General features: G+C 33.6%; 1 protein-coding gene across 7 annotated transcripts in view; it reads left to right on the top strand.

The window, feature by feature from the left end:
- The window catches only part of LOC106882996 (opioid-binding protein/cell adhesion molecule), a 794,708-nt gene that overhangs the window by 268,915 nt on the left and 503,039 nt on the right, over positions 1–22,754 (top strand). The window lies entirely within an intron of this gene.

Genomic DNA, 22,754 nt, shown 5'->3' with positions numbered 1-22,754 from the left:
AGGGAGTATTGTGAGTGATAGCAAGTAAGAAAGGTGTTAAGAATGGAGTATAGCAGAGGAGAGCAGTGGCTGAAGGCAGAAAAAGAGGCGATTGGTGGAAATAGTGTGGGTAGGGCTGATAATGAGAAATGGAACTGATTCTGGGGTGATGGATATATAATGTGCCTATTCTACCCAAAATCTGATTTCAGCAACCTTTGTTCTTTGCTAAGTTAATGTCAAGACCCTTTGATTCCCGGTTTTGCTTTCACGTCTGGAATTTCTTTTCTAATACTGTTACATTCTTTTCTAATTCTTTTACATAACTTTCTAATTCTGTTAATTCTAATATATATAATTCTTTATATTGTTTCCCATCCACTAGGGAGCGGTGCAGAAAATGCCGAAACGATAGTTGTGATAAATTAAGTTTCCAGTATACTCTATCTTCCATGTTAATTATTTCTTCTATACTCAATGTGCACCAAGGAATTCATAACCTAGATCCAACAGTGAATGTGTATTCACTGCGGATGACTCCAGATAAGAGGTGAATGTGCGCTGCTGGAACACTACTAGAGACATACCCACAATACAGTTTACATGCTAAATTCTAAATTTCAAATCTAAACTTTAATTATAACTTACATATATCATCACCATTTAACGCCTGTTGTCCATTCTGGCATGGGTTGGACGCTTTGACTGGGCTGGCACGCTGAAAGGCTGTGCCAGGATCCAGTGTGATCTGACAGTTTTCTACGGCTGGATGCCTTTCCTCATGCCAACCACTCTGAGAGTGTAACAGGTGCTTTTACATCAGCATGGGTGCCATTTGTGTTCCACTGGTATCTGCCACGACTGTGATTTTGTTTGGTTTGACGAGTCTTCTTCTCATATCTATCTATCTATCTCTCTCTCTCTCTCTCTCTCTCTCTATCTCTCTCTCTCTCTATCTCTCTCTATCTCTCTCTCTCTCTATCTCTCTCTCTCTCTCTCTCTCTCTATATATATATATATATATATATATATATATGCATCTGGTGTAGATGTGCAGCTTGCCATCATGTACAGCAGACGTTAAATGATGATGATATATATATATATATATATATATATATATATATATATATATATATAGTCTTTCTTTCTTCTTCCATTTTTCTCCCTCTGGCCAGGCCTCCAAGGGTTCATCACACACACACACACATGCTTGCACCATACAGGCGTGCATGCACATACATACAAATACACACACACACACATAGACAGCAAAAGAACAGACACTTCCAGATGTATATAAAAGGCATAGCACTTTCTTTAAAAATTCATATCTGATGAATCTCAGAAATAAATGAGAGGAAAATACTAATACATAATTACCCCAAATTCTGACTACCTCTCTTTTCTAAACGCACACTTCACACACCTCTCTCTCTATCTCTCTCTGGATATATATATTCGTTTGTGTAGAGAGAGTGAGGGAGATAGATATTCAATTTTATGTACAATTTATTATCACCCAAAGTTTCTATTTAGAACATTATATTATTGTTTTGAATATATTCACATCTGTGCCACCACAATTTTCTTACCCAGTTAAAATATCAAATGTTATTTAAATATAAGTTGATAATTAAATGATATATATTTCAGAGCTGTTCATCTAATATGTACAATGTAGTATAGTTAATATGAAAATTTTAGTGACAATTGATATTTGAATATAAAGTTAATGCAATTTTGATTGTGATAAGTACATTTTATTTTTATTTTCTCTCTCGGCCCTCAATGAGATGTCAGATAAACAGATAAACTTATTGGATAAGTCCTCTGGCTATAATTTGTAATTAAATATATGGGTGAATATTTAAAATGAAATAGTTGAGTGCAGACAGACTTATTGATAATATCATTATCATTTTTATAGCATTCATTGTTATTAAAATATGTAAGTGTTTCATAGTCACTCTCTTGGAAAAATAGAATTTCCCTAACACAGACATAAACACAATTGTTACACATACAAATTCACAGCAGGAAGAGTATTTTCTTTTATTCATTCACTGCTTTCAGCCACTGGAATGAAGTAATGTTAGGGTACCATCTTCAATGCTTTTAGTTGATTCTTTTGACCAGAAATTTGAATGGTACTTATTTTAGCAACTTTTGTTTATCAAATGAAGTTTAACAACAGGATATTCCTCAGCAAACTAAATACCACCTGGTGTCACATGTTGTGTTCGTTCAGTATACAGATTTATTGGCTATCCTCTGATGATATACATATGCACACCTCGTGTATGTATTTTGTGCAGTGATTAACACTGCCATATGGTTTAAAATAGACATGCTGTTCCAGAATATTTTGAAACTTTGCTTTACATGTACACACACACACACACACACACACACACACACACACACACACACACGCACACATAAATATGTATATAAGACAATAATTACATTTGAATGGTGCCTCTAATTCTTTCAGCTTTGGTGTATGTTGATTTGACTATGAAGAAATGATGTCATCAAATGGTGCCAAATGATCACTGCATGTTCCTGCCATGAGCTATATACTATAAAACCCTATTAGCAAGTCATCAACATTTTTATTTTATGTAAGGTTTTATTGGTCATCTGTTTTTAATATACACACACATACAGTGCTAATAGGGTTTTATAGTTTATAGTTCATGGTTGGAATATACAGTGAACATTGGGATGACATCATTTCTTTATTGACAGAGCAACATACACCAAAGTGAGATTGTAGTTGTGGCTAATGTCAGACCAAGTGAGATCGTAGTCATGGCCAATGCCAGTGTCGCATAACTGTTTAAAAGTACCCTTCAATCGTTGGGCAATATGGTATGCTTGCAAAGAGCTGTTGAAACAAGTAAAACTGTAGTCATGGCACATAAAAAGCACCATTAAAGTGTAGCTGATGCCAGTGCAGCCTGACTGGCACCCTTGCTGGTGGCATGTAAAACGTACCATTTGAGTATGGCTGATGCCAATGCCGCCTGACTTGCACCTGTGCCAGTGGCACATAAAAAGCACCATTTGAGCATGGCTAATGCCAGTGCCACCTGACTGGCTCCCTTGCCAGTGCCACCTGACTGGCTCCCTTGCCAGTGCCATATAAAAAGCACCCACTAGACTCTCGGAGTGGTTGGCATTAGGAAGGGAATCCAGCTGTAGAAACCTTGCCAAATCATATTGGAGCCTGGTACAGCCTCCCGGCTTACCAGTTGACTGTCAAAACATCCAATCTATGCCAGTATGGAAAGCAGATGTTAAATGACAACGATGATATGTATAATACTTACAATTTATATATATATACATATATATATATATATATATATATATATATATATATATATATATATATATATTTGTTTTGCAAGATTTTTTATGTGAAATCGTGTGTTGAAACAGATGTTGTTGTACTTGGGGATGGTCATATTGCCAGTTTAGCCAATAAAAACACACGCACTGTATATTTGGTGTTAATTTTTTTTTTTTTTTTTCAGCTTTATATTACATTAATCTTAATCTTAATCTTATTTCGGCCAGAGTTCTTTCGTCACACTTCTGTGACCTCATCAGTGGTCCTTTGTTTCCTTCTTTCTTATGTGTGTCTCACCTTGCTAACTATCAGCCAGTTTGTATTTTGTATTCCTAGGAATACAAAATACAAAATGGCTGATAGTTAGCAAGGTGAGACACACATAAGAAAGAAGGAAACAAAGGACCACTGATGAGGTCACAGAAGTGTGACGAAAGAACTCTGGCCGAAATAAGATTAAGATTAATGTAATATAAAGCTGAAAAAAAAAAAAAATTAACACCAAATATACAGTGCGTGTGTTTTTATTGGCTAAACTGGCAATATGACCATCCCCAAGTACAACAATATATATATATATATATATATATATATATATATATCATGCTAAAGTAAGCATAGATCATAGAAATAAATCTTTTTCATCAAGGGTAGTTAGCACTGCGGTAAAAAGTCAGCCACAAGAATAATCTTCAAGAATGTATGGAAGCAGAAAAGACAGGCAGACAATAATAGTCATAAGGAATGTATTCACATGGAGAGTTGCATATACAATTATGTGGTGTAATCAAACCTTATCTTTGCATCTGATTCAGGTAATCACTGACTGCCGTAACTATGTAAATGATGAAATGAAGTTCAATGATATTACCCTCATCAGAAGACACTGGCAAACAGCTTTATAGAGAACAGTGTTTATAAATATATGTAAGTTCAAAAGGGTAGAAAGATACGAAGTGTAGAGGAAGTGTTGTAATGAAAGGTAGAGCAAAAGGAAAGAAAGGAAAAGGTTATCGTAATTGATAGAGAGTTAGTTTACTATAAGATGTTAGTTAATGGAATCAGTTAAATGGCACAAGAAATAAAAATCGGACATAAAATCAAGAGTTAGAGAAAATGGCTATGCAGGCTGGATCTAAGGAAGCATAATAATCTAACCAAATAATCTAAACAATGATAGTGAGAAGAATTTCGGATACATTGCAAATACTTAGCAGACCAGGGATAAATAAGATGAAGATAAAAAGATAGAAAGATAAAAATTATTTTTAAAAAAAAGCACTAACATGGTATGGAAATAAGCATTGTAAAGTTAAGTCAGAAGTGGGGAAGCTTTTTAGTGCGGCGGGCAAAAATTTACTACGGAAAAGGTCCGTGGGTGGGTCACAAGTTCTAATGCTTATATCTGTGTAGGTCTTGTATATATCTATGTATAATTCGATATGCATTAATAAAGATAAGTTTAACACATTAGATTAATGCGTAACACCTTCATTAACACCGCCACTGAATTTAAGACATTTGTATATTACTTATGAGGTTTCTATATTTTTCAGCTAGAGTATAGTTGTGTCTCAAGGGGGTGGTACAAACCTAGCAATGTGTGTTTTATAGTGAAAACAAAATTTCCATTCATATGGCAATTACTAGACAATTTTCTGTTCATGTCTAACTGTTTTAAGTCATAGTGGAAATGCAACCTATGTTGCAAATAGGCATACCAATATTGTATAAATTTTATAATTGAAAAGTTTACTTTATTTTATACATACGTGTATATCAGCCTATGGGCTAAATAAAATGGGCTTGTGGGCAAAAATTGCGCCCATGGGCGGGAATTTACCCACCTGTGAGTTAAGTATGAAGATCTGTTATATAGGAGTGCTAGTATTTTATTATTGGAAGAGATGCATTGGTGTGTATTTAAGGAGAGACAGTTGCTGAAAGAGATGATGGAACATAGAGAGCATGTGATGGATAATTGTAGAAATGCTTTGTGGTAAAATAATGTGATAGATATCAATGTGTGGCCTGAAGTGAGATAATAGTAAAATGTTGAGTTGCAGTACACAGGGGTAAAAGGATAGTTGAACTAAACACCAAATAGTCCATTGCAATCCCTTGTTATTCAAGTACTGTGACTGGAAACTGAGAGGAATAGTCAAATACAAATACCGGTTGAGAGGGAGCAATTGAATTTGGATAGATCTGAATTCTATTGATGTACATCACTGTTTATTTAACATGTTATCAAAATATTTAAAAGAAGATACATTTTCCGTAGTTTGAATGGATATTGTTATTTGAGGATCTGCACAAGGCTTTCCTGGGTCAGGCTTATAAACAATAGCAGTTTTATAAAGATTTATTGAGAAGTCTAACATGTTACATGCAAATGAAATTGTATCTATAAGAATTTTAAAATCTCTTCTATTGTATGTTATCAGACAAGAGGTCTCTTCTTAGGAATATTAAAGTGTATGATTTAATATTAAGCTCTTTGAGGTTGAATAACCTTGCAGTTGTATGTTAGTGAATATAAATGTCCTCTGAGCAGTTTTTGAAAGTGATTGAAAAAGCTATGTGTGTGTGATCTGTCATGCATATCACATTTCATGTATTCTTGTATGTGTTACCTTATATGTCCTGTTCTTAGGTAAAGAGCTGAGGTGTAATTTGAGGGAAATTTAACTGTTATTTTTTTATCAGGTTATGTAGCAACATTGAGCTCCCTTTTTGGTGCATATTTTATTTATCTATACTAGTGTGTCATTACACCTGTTCATTATTTTATCCTTTTAATTGTTGCAATGTTGAAAACTTTTCCATATAAGTTATTTAGTTGAAGGTCAACCCTGACTGAGATGACCTATGACTATTCCATTTTTTTAAGGAGTATCTACTCTTTTAGAATGATAGTGTGATATGGAAAAAAATTTAGTTGTGGTTTTAGCACGTCAAGCAACCTTAAAGGCTCCATTGCTGGCCATATCAGTTAGTGATAGTTGTCTGTTTGGCTGAGTGCTCTTTGCATTTGCATTGAAATTGATCTCTTTTTATTTGAAATGATTATTGGGTTAAACAGTATTTTGATATTTTATTATGAACCTTATTGGGTTGGTTGTTCACTATTGGCTCTTATTCAATTCAAGTAATAAATGTTAGAAATTTAAGAATGTGAAGTACATTTTGTATTTTGTTGCAAATCATCATCGTCATCATCGTTTAATGTCCGCTTTCCATGCTAGCATGGGTTGGACGATTTGACTGAGGACTGGTGAACCAGATGGCTACACCAGGCTCCAATCTGATTTAGCAGAGTTTCTACAGCTGGATGCCCTTCGTAACACCAACAACTCAGAGAGTGTAGTGGGTGCTTTTACGTGCCACCGGCACGAAGGCCAGTCAGGCGGTACTGGCAACGGCACGCTCACAATGGTGTATTTTATGTGCCACCCACACAAGAGCCAGTCCAGGGGCACTGGCAACGATCTCACTCGAAATGTTATTCAATAATTATATAGCTTGCAGGCAGTATAATGCATAGATACATCTTTCACTTCATAGATTGTTGCCTTACATGGATTGTAGTTGTGGCTAAAAGCTACCCGTTGGTAGGTGTGAGTATAATATTTTCTAGGCTTTGTTGACATATTTCTTTGTCATTACTACTGTAGCACAACTATATATAAACTATTTGGGTGATTTAGGGTTGTGAGTAGTGTTTTTTTTTTTTTAAGTGCAAATGAAAGATTGTTGGCTTTGTTCACCTACTCAGATATTTCAGAATTGTCAAGAATAAAGCCTAATTGCTACCAGTTATGGCTATAATGAGGCTTGTGAATTCCCAGCTACTTAGCTGATTTGTTGTACCATAAGGTTTGGGAAGTGTATGCATGTGCTATGAAGTTCATATCATATGATAACAACAAATAGATAGTGGTTAGACAAAATGAAAGCTGCAGAGACAATGAGGGTTTGGTAGATACTTGGTTTGGAGATGCAAAATAGATCAAGGATCTTTGGAGAGTATGTCAGTCATAAATACTTGTAGAAGATGATGCTAATTGCGATTGAGAGTATAAGGTTGCAAAAAGTTCAGCTTCTGCACCAGCAGCGTCAGTGGGGGAAGAATGACAGCGTTAAGAAGGTCCATGAACATTGAAGTCTCCGTGGATAATGATTTCAGAGGGGGGGGGGGGGAATTAAATTAAATGTCCTTGATGCAGGATGAGATATGGTTGATGAGTTATTTGTGATTGAAGGAGTTCAAAAAGTGGTAAAAACAGTTATATTTAGAGGAATGTAAAACAAAGACTTTGGTTTAGAATAACTGAAGTTCTTTGTAGGTGAAAGTAGTGATCAGAATTGATTCTTCACATGTGCAGTCAAACCCTTTTAAAGTGAAAGTTGTGTTGAGAGTATACAACATGGCCCACAATAATGAGCTTTATAGGGTGAGAAATGTCTTTGTGTGACCACCTGAAAGTAGATTTTATATTTTGTAATTATTATTCTGCATGAAACACCCTCAAAATAGTACTTGACATATAACTACTTGCATAAAGAAGAATATTGCTATCATTGCATTACAGTACAGTTTTTTCTAACAAATTTGATTTAAAATATTGCATTGTAATTTTTTTAGTAAGTGTAAATTAAAAATGTTTTAGGACTTTTTTGGCAACTCATTAAATCTATCTTTGCAGACTAATTCGTTGAGTTGGAAGAGTCTCAGGATGTGTCTATAAACAAATTCCTTCTCGTCACAATGACATAACCATAATTGTTTTTACATCATTTCTATCTTACAAAGAAGCCATGCCAATCTAAAAGCAAAAAAAGAAAAAAATACACTAAAATGTTTGGTACTCATTTCCAGTTAGTATGATAAAAGGAAGTTATGTAAAGTTAACTCATAATCATTGGATAAGTATTCTAAGTTACTTCAACAGAAAATGATAGTACTTTTTATGCCTATGTGTGCCTTTGTGTATGTGTATATTAAATGTGCGCAAAACTTAGTATATATAAAAATGTCATGAATCTACAACAGTTTATATAAGGATTATGTAAAGTAGATATTCACATGGTGATTTCCTTACTTATCACATTTAAGTTCTTATCTATATTTATGATCTTAATTTCACAGTACAAAGTCATTTCTATACTGCTCATAAAGTAATAATGTGCACATATATGTTTTAGATGTAGTTCTGAAAATGTGACAATTTTCTTCTAACATAAAAACTATTAGTTGACTTTCATAAGGAATGCTACTTTGATTACAATAATTCTCTGCAGATTTGAATTGATACTAAAGACATGTGCATACATACACTGACACCAAACTCACACAACAACATAAACCTTCATGTGCGAAATGTCACCACTGAACATTTAATGTTCTTATGCTTCAGATTGCAACTCCTGGGAATCTTTACAAGTTTAGCAGCCAGTATTATTGAATAAATGAAGACAGTAAAACTACCATAGCATTTTCAGTTTTATAACTATTTCTTTGGCATGAATTTCTTTTCAATGAAGCTTGGGGGTTCATTTTCAGCTTGGAATTGTTTTGATCAGTTTAGTAATAATAGTGATTTCTTCTTCAGAAACGCAGCCAGTTTTGGAAATAGACAGTCAAAATAATTGACTTAGTATATTAGCGGTACTTTTCGTTTTGTTCTGAAAGAACAAGAATACAGAAATACTGAAAATACAGGAACCAGACACCAAATGAACAGTGAAGGCATTTAACTGAGAATGCTAATACTTCTGTATACTTTATTAGCTTATTTATGATGATTTATAATAATAATTATTCCTAACATTGATATCAGGCCAGGAGAGGGTATAATTGATTAAATTCGTCCCTGTTCTTGATGAATAATTGCTTGATAAAGTTATGCATTGTGGCAGAGAGTTACTGCTGCATTTACAGAAGGTAAAACAATTTTAATTAGCAAATCTCCCTAAACCTCAGTATGTCTGATTATTTATAAAGGTATTTTCTTTCATAGAAATCAACAAATTGTGAAACACATCAGGTATACCCCATTCCTTTAATGCAGCTTTCCATCCTTTATATGAAACTTGTAGAGAAGGATTCTTTCACTGAGTGAACAAGGTGATAGACTAAACTAAATGTCATAACCAACTTGACCTTCGCAATCATTTTGGCTTTGCTCTAAGTAGTGAGTCATATTCTCAGTAAATGTTCAGTTCTTATATATATATATACTTCTTTCTGTCTGCCTTCCTGCTTGTCTATCTGGCCATCCATCCAGCCATCTGTAAGTGTTCCTACTGATAAAAATATATCTGTCAAGGAATTTGACAAACTAAGTAAATATAAGGACCTGAAAATTGAAATACAAAAGATGTGGCATCTTAAAATGAGAACTGTTCCTGTTATTGTAGGTGCTCTAGGTATGATACAAAAGGGATGTCAGAACCATCTAGATAGGATCCCAGGAGAACCATGTCTCAGAGAAATCCAAAAGATTGTACTGACAAGTACAGCCAACATCCTTAGAAAAACCCTATCCATTTAAATGTCTTTGTTCTATTACATGAAGATATTTTGCTACTTCCTCTTCCGAAGCTTTCAGTCATACTGTAACACATTTTGTGCTGGACAAAAAAAAAAAAATACTTGCAGGATGATTGACATAGCATATCCCAGTGACAACAGGATCAAAGAGAAAGAAGAGAAATTATACAGCTATTACGATTTGAAATGGGAAATACTCAGGTTGTGGGCAATGAAGAGGGTGGACATGATACCAGTAGTATAATAGTAGACGGAAACTGAAAGTAGCCCATCATATATATGTATGTGTGTATATGTTTGTATGTCTGTGTTTGCCCCCCCCCCCCATGACATCGCTTGACAACCGATGCTGTTGTGTTTATGTCCCTGTAACTTAGTGGTTTAGCAAAAGAGGCCGATAAAATAAGTACTAGGCTTACAAAAGAATAAGTTTCAACATTCTAAAGAATTTAAGCACAAGTTTCAACATCCTAAGGAATTTAAGCACAAGTTTCAACATCCTAAAGAATTTAAGCACAAGTTTCAACATCCTAAGGAATTTAAGCACAAGTTTCAACATCCTAAAGAATTTAAGCACAAGTTTCAACATCCTAAAGAATTTAAGCACAAGTTTCAACATCCTAAAGAATTTAAGCACAAGTTTCAACATCCTAAAGAATTTAAGCACAAGTTTCAACATCCTAAAGAATTTAAGCACAAGTTTCAACATCCTAAAGAATTTAAGCACAAGTTTCAACATCCTAAAGAATTTAAGCACAAGTTTCAACATCCTAAAGAATTTAAGCACAAGTTTCAACATCCTAAAGAATTTAAGCACAAGTTTCAACATCCTAAAGAATTTAAGCACAAGTTTCAACATCCTAAAGAATTTAAGCACAAGTTTCAACATCCTAAAGAATTTAAGCACAAGTTTCAACATCCTAAAGAATTCATTTACAAATGCTTACTTAAAGCTAATTTCTTTTATCTTTTAAAATTGCTGTCTTAAGTATTTGTCTACCTGTCTTAAGACATTGCCATTCGTTAACAATATCACATAACTATCCACTATTTCTTTTTTTATTATTTTACATTCAAAATACTCAAGCTCTTTAATCTAAAGTTCCATTGTAATGTCTTCAATAAATCTATTTATGCACTAAAGGATGCATTTAATCTCAAGTCTTTGCAAACAGTAATTAGAAGATAATTGATTTTATGCCTTTTATTTTTTTCATTACATATCCATCCATTACTATTTGCAATACTAATGGATATCAAGCATATCACAAATATCCCATGGGAATAAGATTTTTGTGACATAGATTTCTTCTGAGCTTAAATTCTTAAATCTTCATCAGACAAGCATAGTATGTTTTTTGAGAGATCCGTGTTCTACTGTCAGCATTCTAATGTTTTGGTTCTACTTCACAATCATCTCTAAGCCTTCTACACCTGGGAAATAAAGAATAATATCATGGACATTTTATAATCAATCTATGCAATTGTAGAGTTTTTATGACATTTCCTTCTGTTTATTAGTAATTAGTCCTTAAGTCCTCTACTTCATCTAACATTTCTTTTATTCACTGCTGATTGCCTGTCCTGTACTTATCTCTCTTTCTCTTTGTGTGCGTGCATGACACGTGTGCATGCACATGTGCAAAAAGAAACACAACCCAATCCATTAATGAAACATTTTTGTCAGCGGGGCATATTATGTTGATTATCATACATGTTCTTTCTTTTTTTATCCACCACAACAATATCTGGTTTCTGATGTCTGGTCAGGTGATTGCACTGGATCATTGCATCCCACAGGATTTTGCAATTCTCATTTGCAGTAACTCCTTCTGGAGATTGCTCATACCACATCTTTGCTCTTTGTAGGCTGTGAATATCCACAGAGCTCCTAATGGATCATTCTTGCCACATTGTCATGGCATCTTTTGTATTATTATTATTACTTGTATTATTTTGTATCATCATCATCATTATCATCATTATTATTACTTATAAATACATATCTTTTGAATAAAATTTACTTATTCTCAGATGTTCTGTTTCATAGATACTTCTGATAAATCTGTCAATAAAATGGCCAAAATGAGAAAAGACAGAGACGATTCACTCTAAATTTAATCAAAGCTTTTATTAATGAGCTCACAACAAACACATCTAAATGCCATTTGACTTGTTTATTCACCTGAAGAAAACCTGAGTAGATTCCAGTGAAAAGAATCAAATAGGTTTAGTATGCATGCTAGAGTTGTTATCTTTACAGATGCTGAATATAATGTGGATGAAGTTAACAAAGATATTACAGACATGAACAGACTTTAAATTTTGTGTGTTTTTTTTTTTTAATGCATGCTTTGGTAGTTCTTTTTTAGGGGTCTCTTGGGCTTTTTTCCAACAGCTTCACTGACCACAATCATCCCTTAGGTAATTTTTGCTTTGGCATGGTTCAAAACTGCAAACCACTTAATTACCTATTAATTATACAGCTCTTTTGGTGACCTGCCATCAGTCCACTTGCCCTTGTTATTTAATTTCTGGCTAATTATATTGACTTGAGTAGAGTTCAGTATCTTCCTTTGGGGTAAGTAGCAGTATATGCTAATAATGAGATAAACATTTTCTCATCAAAATTCAAGTTTATATATTCTGCAATTATGAATTCAAGTCAAAAATCTGTAAATGTTTTAAACTTTAATTATTTAATGAAGATTAAAAACTGATCACCATCTTATGAATTAAGCAACAATTTAAATACTTTGTAATCATCAGTGATAAAAGAAATTAGTGGAATATACATTTACATATATGTTCAACTTAAGGAATTAAGTGGCTCTGATGATAGTGAACTATTTTCATAGTTTTTGTTTTTCTTTTTGATAAACATTATCAAACTTTTTATTTAGATTATATCATTATAATGATTGTGATATGAAATATTTTCTTCTTTCATAACTTTGAAACAAGTATTTATTTAGTTATCTTAAATCTTTGGTCTTGAAAATGTTTCCCTTACTTCAATATTTAACTGCAAAGATATTATAAAATAACTACTTTTAATGTAATTTCTAGAAAATAATAGAAATAAATATTGGTAACAAAAACAGATCTCTTATTTATTTGGTTATTTGCCATGAAGAATAATCAAGTTCTCAAATATACACTTATTGCAAGGTGTTGCATTCAATAGCCAGCTTGATCTAACTTCACTCTTTTACACTATTTCTTTTATACACCAGCTGAACTTTAGAGGTCATGTGCAGATAGTTGCCAAAAATAAAAGATATGAATGTGTTACAGAAACAATGAAACTATTTTTAAAGAAGTGCTTTGGACTGTAATATCCTGCTTCTGGCTGTCATATTGCCCACTACCAGCAAAATCCAAGAGTTTAAATTAAATGTAAGGTCACTGAGTGTTAGCTATTTTGCCAGTATTGCCCTTTTCTTTCCAAAAGTGTCTTGGCAGAAATATGTGGCTTCCAGTTGAGCAGTCTTAACTCATTGTAGCAAACACAAGACAGCATGACAAAAAATGCCAAGAAAATTTCCTTCTATTCTTGAGAATTCAGAATGTTTTTGAATTCATGGTCATTTATTTATTTTTTTTTTTTAATGTATTAATCAGAGGAGAAAGGATAGCACTTATGACTAGTTGAAAGAGGGGCAGAAGTTATTCTCCAACCAGATACTTGGCATGAAAATGCTAACAAGAGAGTGGACTTAACTAAAAGCACCCAATGACCAAGTGGTAGAATTAATCAACGTAATATACTGTGGCTCCCATCTTCAAAGAGCTTTAAGGAATAATCAGTAATATTAATATTTTTTTAAGTTCATGCTTGTGAATATATTTGTGAAGTGGAGTAACTGTTATGTGATACTATGGTTGACTAGGAGTCACATACTACACCTGACTTTGGCTTTTTAACTTAACCAAGAGTCTATGGCTATTTTCGGCTTAATTCACAAGTAGCTGTAGATTATTGTAGTTTTATTTGATTTGTGAATTATATTAAACTAAGAATTCCACTGTTTTCAGTAAAATGGCTTATGGGAATCTAACTTCTCCATGGCAAGAATACTTTACATTGATTGAAAATGGCAAAACACTGAAATAGATGTGTAAGTATCCAATGTAAAGAAACAAAATTAATACATCCTCTCTGGTTTTTGATTTTAGATTAAATGGGAAATGTTGTTTTCTAATAAATATTTATTTCTTAATACACTACCACATAGAATCAACAAGGTTCTTTGGTCACAAAGCTATGACTTGATCACTGACACGATTCCAACATGTCACCTACCAAATCTGTGAAATTTCTGACATTATATAGTATAGAATACTATTTAGAAGGTGCATGGCTTCTAAATAGTTTTAGTAAGGTACATGGCTCAGTGATTTGAGCACTGGGCTCACAGTCATGAGACACTGAATTCTGTCCCTGGACTAGGCTGCTGTGTTCTTGAGCAAGACACTTTATTTCACATTGCTACAGTTCACTCTGTTGTAGCAATGAGTTGTGGCATAAATGGTGCCAAGTTGTATCAACCTTTACCTTTACCTTGGACAACATTGGTGGCATGGAGAGGGGAGGCTGGTATGCATGAGCATGAGCAACTACTGGTCTTCCATAAACAACCTTGCCCAGATTTGTGCCTTGGAGGGGAACATTCTAGATGCATGCAATCTCATGGTCATTAATGACTGAAGGGGGTCTTTAACCCTAACCCTCACCACCAGGGGACTGACCTTAATACTTCTGCTGCAGAGTACAGGTCTTCTCGAGTACAGCAAGGTGCCAGGCATCTTGGTCCATTGTCATCACACCTGAAAAGTTCAGCGTTCTGAGGTTCTTTCTTCAGTGCTCCATATCATGTCTTCCTGGGTCTCTCTCTTCCATGTGTTCTGTCTACTTTGAGAAATCACCATTTCTTTATGGAGTTGCTGGCATCCATCCGCATCACATGACCAAACCAGTGCAGTCTTTTCCCTTGCACACAGCAACTAATTCCTCTTATGCCTAACTTCTCTTTCAAAGCACTACCACTCAATTGAACATGTACACTTACATTACACATCCAGCAGAACATACTAGCCACATTTAACTTCATATAGCCTCTGCATTCAGGGCCCATGTCTATCATGTAGAATTGTTGTCCATATATTTGCATCATACAATATTTCTTTCACTTGGAGAGAGAAACCTTTCATAGCCAACAGAGGTAACATCTCTCTGATTTTCTGCCATCCTGTACTTATTCTAGCAATCACACTCTCTGTGCATCCTCCCTGACTACTAATTTGGTCCCCTAAGTAGCAGAAATTATCTACTACCTAAAATTAGCCTCCAGGGTACTTGAGAGAATCAGTTTCCTGAGTCTCTATAGTTTTTATAGATCCTATGCATCTTCCACATACGAACACTACCTTTTCTGGTAATCTTTCTATTAATCTATCTATCTTCCTGCTTGTCTCTGTCTGTCTGTCTTCTCTCCCCACTCTCTCTCTTTCTCTCTCTCTCTCTCTCTCTCTCTCTCTGGCACTGTCTCACTCTCTCTCTATCTCCCCCCCCTCTCTCTCTCTCTCTCTATCTATCTGTATCATCATCACCATCATTTAATGTCCGTTTTCCATGCTGGCAGGACACTTGCAAGCCAATCATCTTCACCAGGGGGCATGGCCCTATCACTTCTGCTGCAGGTTACAGATATTCTTGGGTGCCTTACTGCATTCAAGAAAACCCGTACCCCACAGCTGAAGTGATGAGGCTACTTCCCCTGGTAGGGTAGAGATGATTGGCCTGCAAGAGTCCTGTACTGGTGCCATGTAAAAAGCACTCATGTTAGTGCCATGTAAAAGTGCTCATGAACTACCATGTAAAAGCACCTAGCACACACTGTAAGGTGGTTGGTATTAGGAAGGCCATCCAGCCATAGAAACCAGACCAAATTAGACTGGAGCCTGGTGCAGCTCTCTACCTTGCTAGTTCTAGTCAAACTGCCAACCCATGCCAGTATGGACAACAGGCATTAAATGACAATGATAATAACAACAATGGTATATGTATTCATTCTCTATATTTTTCTATATTGTGATATATTAGCTGCATTTTCATTGGGCACATCACACTTGATATTCTGGATCCATTTTCAATGCATATGTTGATTGTTTATGTTGCTAATAATTATTCCTAAAAGATTTTTCAGACTGAATCATAAATACAAAATTTGATATTATTGATGGTTCTTCAAAGTTGATATTTCTGTTATAGTGTTCCTTAGTGTATTAGAACATTAGTAAATTACCTCTATAAAGGTTGATTAAAGATTTATTTAGTATCATACTTGGAGTTGAAATATGGAGTTATAATCCATAAAGTAAGTATGATTTTCTTTTCTTTATTATTTTTCAACTTTCAATGCTTAATGAATTTAATTCTTAAATTCTTATAAAAGCATTATGGAAATGAATCTGAATTTTTTCATAACTAACAGATATAAAATGATTTTATATCTGTGTGTGTGTGTATGTGCATCTGTGTGTTGCCATGCATATTTATACAACATGCATGTATGCTCATGAATGTACATATTTGTGCAGTTGCATGTATGTGTACATTTGTGTAACCTATACACATGATTATACTTTGTATACATAAATGATAATAACAAGGGAAATATCTGTTTATGTTGTTGAATAGGTGTGTATACATTGCATAGATGAATGTTTACTTGTATTTAAATATGTTTATGTAAGGACATGTGTGTGTATGTAAGAGATAGGTGGTTAAGTGAGTCTGTATAACATTTCTTTGTAATTTCCTTTCCCCTCCCCATAACATTTGTCATATTTGCTGGATTTTCTGTTTATGATCTCCTTGCCCTGACCACTGGCCACCCGAACTAACACCTGTTAACTCTCCAGCCACCTTCCATCCTACTTCTCTCTCTCTTTCTCTCTCATTTGAATTCATTTATCTTAACATTACCTTCTCTTTCCAATGAAGGGTTGCTCCTGAAATGTTTGACATCTTTCCCACATAACTTTTTACCAGTGCAGAGCAACATTTGCTTCCTCTGATTCTGTTACTTTACTTCATATGATAGATTCAGCGAAAAGCAAATATCTATTTTTTTCTGCAACTCTGGGATTCTATATAGTTCACAAATTTCTTATATTATGCAATAATAAAATTTGCTCAATATGATGTATCATAAGAATTTAATAAGGTAAAAATGAACAAATCTTCATAATCATTTGTCCATTACATACATAGTTGTATAAAGTAGGTGTTCCCAACCTAGGGAGACCACATTTCTAAGGGTTGTATGTTGGTATATCAGAGAGTATAACATAGAGAAATGGTACATGTTTTCTTCTTAAAATTACTTTGCAGAATAAATTTATTTTAAAAATAATTTTGTTCTTTTGAGCACATCAAGAACTTTATTATTCCATAGCAGTACATGTAGTTCAATTATAAAAAAAAAATTGTTATTAGAAAATTGATTTTTTTCAACTTCAAATATGATATTAATTTTGTAGGAGGTGTGAAAATTAATCAAACATTTTCTTGAGGTGCAGGGCATAGAAAAAGGTTGGAAACGATTGGAAAAAGGTAAAACTGTGTTCTTGAATTTACGTTTTGATGTTAATATAGTTTTAGATATTGGGGATTTTAATTTTACCTTGGAGTCTGCAACAAACAATAATTACCAGTTCTTTCTGACTACAAAAACTGATACAACCAGAATAAATTAGTCAAATCATGTATCTCCAATAACCAGGATTTCAAATCGACACCTAAAGGCCTCTTCAAGTGGTTTTAAATTGTTGCCTTGGATTGACAATCTTGTATTCGTTCAAGGCACCTAGTAATATTCAAGAAAGAAAATAATGAAAATAAAAGTTAATTACAATTGGAAGAAAATGTTATTTGTTAACATGGAGTGGTCATCTGTTATCAGTAATCAAGAGTTTCAAACTAAGAAAACAGATTTCTTCTAACCATATCAATTATTTTTGATTTCTTGAAAAGTTTTGGTCAGACTAAGCTTTTAATTTCAACAGAGTGCAAACAGAGAAACATGTTTTCCATAAAAATGAGGAGTGAGGACAAAGCATGTTATTTGTCCTGAATACAGTTGCATAGAGAAAAGAATGATATTTAAATACAAAGCTTGACAAATGGGGAGAGAGAAACAAATATTCAATTTAAATTTGAACAAATTCAAGATTGTTGTTTGTGATTTGTCATTTTTATTGGTGAAATTTGGGTTCTGTGACAATTGTATTGATTTCTAGGCTTTTAAGAAACCTCATGTTAGCAGCTTGTTTTGTTTTATTTTGAAACAGATCAATACAACTTTGAATATTGATATTTTTACAAACAACATATGAGGTAACTGTAATTGAGTATATTAATAAATTATTTTGCTCAGTATTAAAATACAATGCCTAATACAACTTTATGCTATTTTACTTATAATATTAAATGCTAGTACTTTTGACTTAATCATACTAATATATATATATATATATATATATATATATATATATATATATATGAGGTAAAGACCCCCTATATATATGTAAATATATATATATATATATATAGGTAAAGACCCCCTTTGGTCACAAATGTCCATGGGATTGCACCTAGAAATTTTCCCTCCAAGGCACATGTCAAGGTTGTTTGTGGAAGACCAGCAGTCACACTGATGTTGCCCAAAGGCCGATACAACTCGTCATCATTGATCTTGCAACTCATTTCTACCACTCAGGAGACTGGAGCAATGTGACATGAAGTGTCTTGCTCAAGAATGCAATACACAACCTGGTCCAGGAATTGAGCTCACAACCTCATGATTGTAAGCCCAACTCTCTAGCCACTAAGTCATGTATCTTCAAATACACATGCACACACACTTTCCCCAACTCATTATCCCCCACTCCTTGTATTCATCACTCCCTGCTCTAGAACTCTAACCACTTTTTACAGGTGTTGCTTACCTCTCACCCCATTTCTCTTTCCCCACCATCACCACACCATACATTCTTGCAACCCTTCTCACACTCTTAGTTTCTCTGGCCCTTGAAGTGCCATCTGAACACCTCGACACTACTACTATATATCTCATTGCAGCTACTTCTGACTCATTCTCACACTTTCTTCTAAATGTGAGTAGTCATGTAGCTCCTTTACAGCAAGAATTTGCTCTGCTTCATTGCTTTCTCTTATCTTTGAACCCTCATCTCCCAGCATAAAGTCACCTTCTTCCTATTTTTGTGACCTGCATCGTGATCTCACTAGTGCTGGTGTCATGAGAAATGCACTCAGTACACACTGTAAAGGGGTTGTTATGAGAAAGGGTATCTAGCTGTTGAAACCATGCCAAATTAGACACAAGACCATGATAAAGTCCTCAAAATCTTTGAATTCTCTCAAACCATCCAACACATGCCAACATGGAACATGAATATCAAATGATATATGTATGCATGCAGGTTTGTCTGACAGTCTGATTCTTCTAATATCCTGTATAAAAGGCAGGCTCATAAAACTGAGCCCTTTGCTTGATAGTTTTCTATATGTGGAGCAAAAACTGAGAATACTTGTTATTATTGCTTATTATTAATCTAAATCACCTGTTTTAGCTCTTTCAATTAATTAATTTATGTATTGTATACCACACTATCTTTACCCTCATAGTTATTTTTTGTACTTGATGGAAACAGTGTAATCAAGTAATTGGTGCCTCCAAAATTTTATTACTCTCTCTACTTTAATCCCTATATTTAAATACGTTTCTGGTAAAGGTTTTCAATTTGTTGAATTTACCACTTGATTGGGTTATTACTTTTGCTATGTTTTGTCTTGCTTGGTATCGACTATGGATGACCTTTTCTTTGCCTTGTCAAAGCTATTTAAATTTTATTCTTAGTTTTAGTTTCATAGATTCTTCTTTACCACACAGTTGTCTCTTGTTTCTGCCTCTCTCTTACATTTGTTAGTACTTTCAAACATGGAAAACTACACTTGTTTGTTGATTGTCTTTATTAAATATATTTTTTAAATTCTAGTAAAACTATTTATCAATAATATTCTTCTTGGCGAACAACATTAACTTTTGCATTTGTGATAGATACAATCTTCCAGTTTCAGCTATCAGGGTGTTCCCTCTAAGAACAGAACATGTTTGTTAACTAGTCATGCTGGGGCATGAAGAGTCATGTTCTTTGCCTAATGTCTATACTAGTAAGGTTTGGATTGCTGACAATATGAACAATAATTCAGTGTAGATTTTCTTCCTATAATTTTTGCTTGTTCATTATGGAAATATTACATAATCATTTGCAAAACTACATAATCTATAGTGATTGGTAGAGACTGATCCTGAAATATTTCTGAAGACAGTACCTCTCAAATCAAAGTAAAGCAAGGTGACTGTAAAAGTTAATCTGTTAATCCTTTCTTTTTCTGTGGGATAGTTTTGTCTTTTGTTCAGCACCTGTAATCTATTGACACCAGTAATTTTTTATTTCCATCAAAATTTTGGGATTCAGTTCATTTTTGACATTTACTTACTATTCCATTCAAATGCCAAGCTCATTGGAATGTATTGCTTTAAGTAAAAAAAAACAAGAAAATTTTTAAAATCATTTTGGCAATATCTAAAGTTTTCCGTGTCAGTTGACAGAAATAAAATAGAAACAGCTAAAGGCTTTTGTTCTTTTCTATTCTGGCTTCAATTACATTTTTCTTGGTCAAGTAGTTTTGAAAAAAGTGCCATGGGTTCATTTGGCAAGTTTAATATTTCTAAAATACAGATATACTCCCAGGTTAACTGTGTAATTTCCATGAATGTCATTTCTAGTGAATCAAGTGTGCTAAATGCTCTTTTGAAATATATTTTGAGAAAATATTTATGTAAAAAGAAGGTTTTCAAATGTCTTGAATATGGTAATACTTATTTATATATATGAACAACATATATTACTAATTATAGTATACACTATATCGTATCAGGTTATTATCTTTGAAGTGTCTGTATGTTATACCTATGATTTTAAATGGCTGATTTAATTCCAATATTTTTTTTTATCCTAGATATATTCCATGACTCCTTGGAAATCTTTCTTCACGGTTAATCTAACAGTTGCTTATGACTATATTGTAAACCTATAAGTAAATTCATTATTCACAGCGAACATATGATTATTATAAACTCTTAATTTTAAGTAAACTTATCACTGTGCTGGTGTCAATAATATTTCCATCTTTTACTTATTTTAGTCATTAGACTGTGGCCATGCTGGGGCATGGCCTTGAAGAAATTTCAGCCAAATGTATTGACCCCAGTACTTATTTTTATATTCAAAGCCTGGTAATTATTCTATTGGTCTCTTTTAGTGAACTCTGAAGTTACGGAGATGTAAACACACTAGCACCGGTTGTCAAGTGGTGATGAGGGGATAAACACAGACACAAAGCCACTCACACACAATCTGAAACTTATATATATGTATATATGTAACATATGGTATAATTATAAACAGGGCAAATTTTTAGCCATTTCTCCACAGACTGAAAAGAATGATGAACAAATTTAATCAATTGGGTTCTCATCAGAGGCATCAGCATCATTCTGACACTATCCAGAGAAACAAGCAGCCAAACTGTTTATATACTCAACAAGTGCAGCAGTTACTCTACGAAGGAGTCCTTAATTTGCATACTGAAAGTGTTTCACTCTCTATAAACACTAGCAGCCTGTCAGCAGGGATCTTAGCCCACACAGTGTCAAGGTTTGATATAATTTATATGTAACATATGGTATAATTATATATTTATCTACAAAGGGCTTCTTTTCAGTTTCTGTCTACCAAATCCATTCACATAATAAAGGAATCAGTTGGTATGTACAAAGGAGACAGTTTCACCTGTATTTATTAACATCCAAATGTCTCTGTCCCATTGAAAGTGTGAATTGTGCTTTTGATATTGCTTCAGTTATTCTGAGGACAATACATTTCATCTCCAATATACATTATAAACACTTATATGGCCATCACTGTTACAATTAAAATGAAGACAATCCTGAAACCACTGTAATGTTAGACCTATACTCAAGCTCGTTTAAACTTTTGTTAGTGGACATAATAACTTATATGATGTTTTCAGAAACTAAGAAATGATAAAATAAAAATATAAAAACTACACTTTCTATTATCTGTTCTAGAAAGTCTTTACTTATTCTGTAAAGAGATTGAGAAAGAATCTAGACCAAAAACTATAATAGCTAGAAATAAATCTGCTAAAATTGATTAAATCTTTTGGCTTCCAATTTTCGTAATAAACTTAAAATTGTTTTTGTTTATTCTTTTATTTATTTTTCTTTAAAGTTATCCTTTCTCTTCTTTATCTTTAATAATTGCTTTGAAATTTTTAACTTAGGTAGAAAATTGCTGTCAATGTAATTTATCAGATGAAACATATGCTGAAATTTTTATATTAATATTTTCCACATGGCTTGCATTTGCCAAATAAGAATTTTCTTTCATTTTTTTTTCTCATCAAAATGCTCTGAGAAGTTTGTAATTAGGTTAAAATAAACAGGTTATGCTGTCCCTAATTCATGATTACACTATCACAATTGATACTCATGCTTTTCTTCCGATTCTTTCTAATATTCAATCCCATGTGCCAAGTTGTTTACAGATTAAAAAAAAAAGAAGCTAAACTAAACATTGTTTTGAAGATGCAAGTTGTGATGAAAATCATATTTATATTACATTTAAAAGATCACAGAAATATAGGATATTCACTTAAAACAGGAACTGTCAATTCTTAAG

This window comes from Octopus bimaculoides, chromosome 4 (assembly GCF_046866305.1).
Source record: "Octopus bimaculoides isolate indiv1 chromosome 4, ASM4686630v1, whole genome shotgun sequence".
Taxonomy (NCBI): Eukaryota; Metazoa; Mollusca; class Cephalopoda; order Octopoda; family Octopodidae; genus Octopus; species Octopus bimaculoides.
Note: the sequence above shows the minus strand (reverse complement) of the source record. Positions and strands in the feature narration are given on the sequence as shown.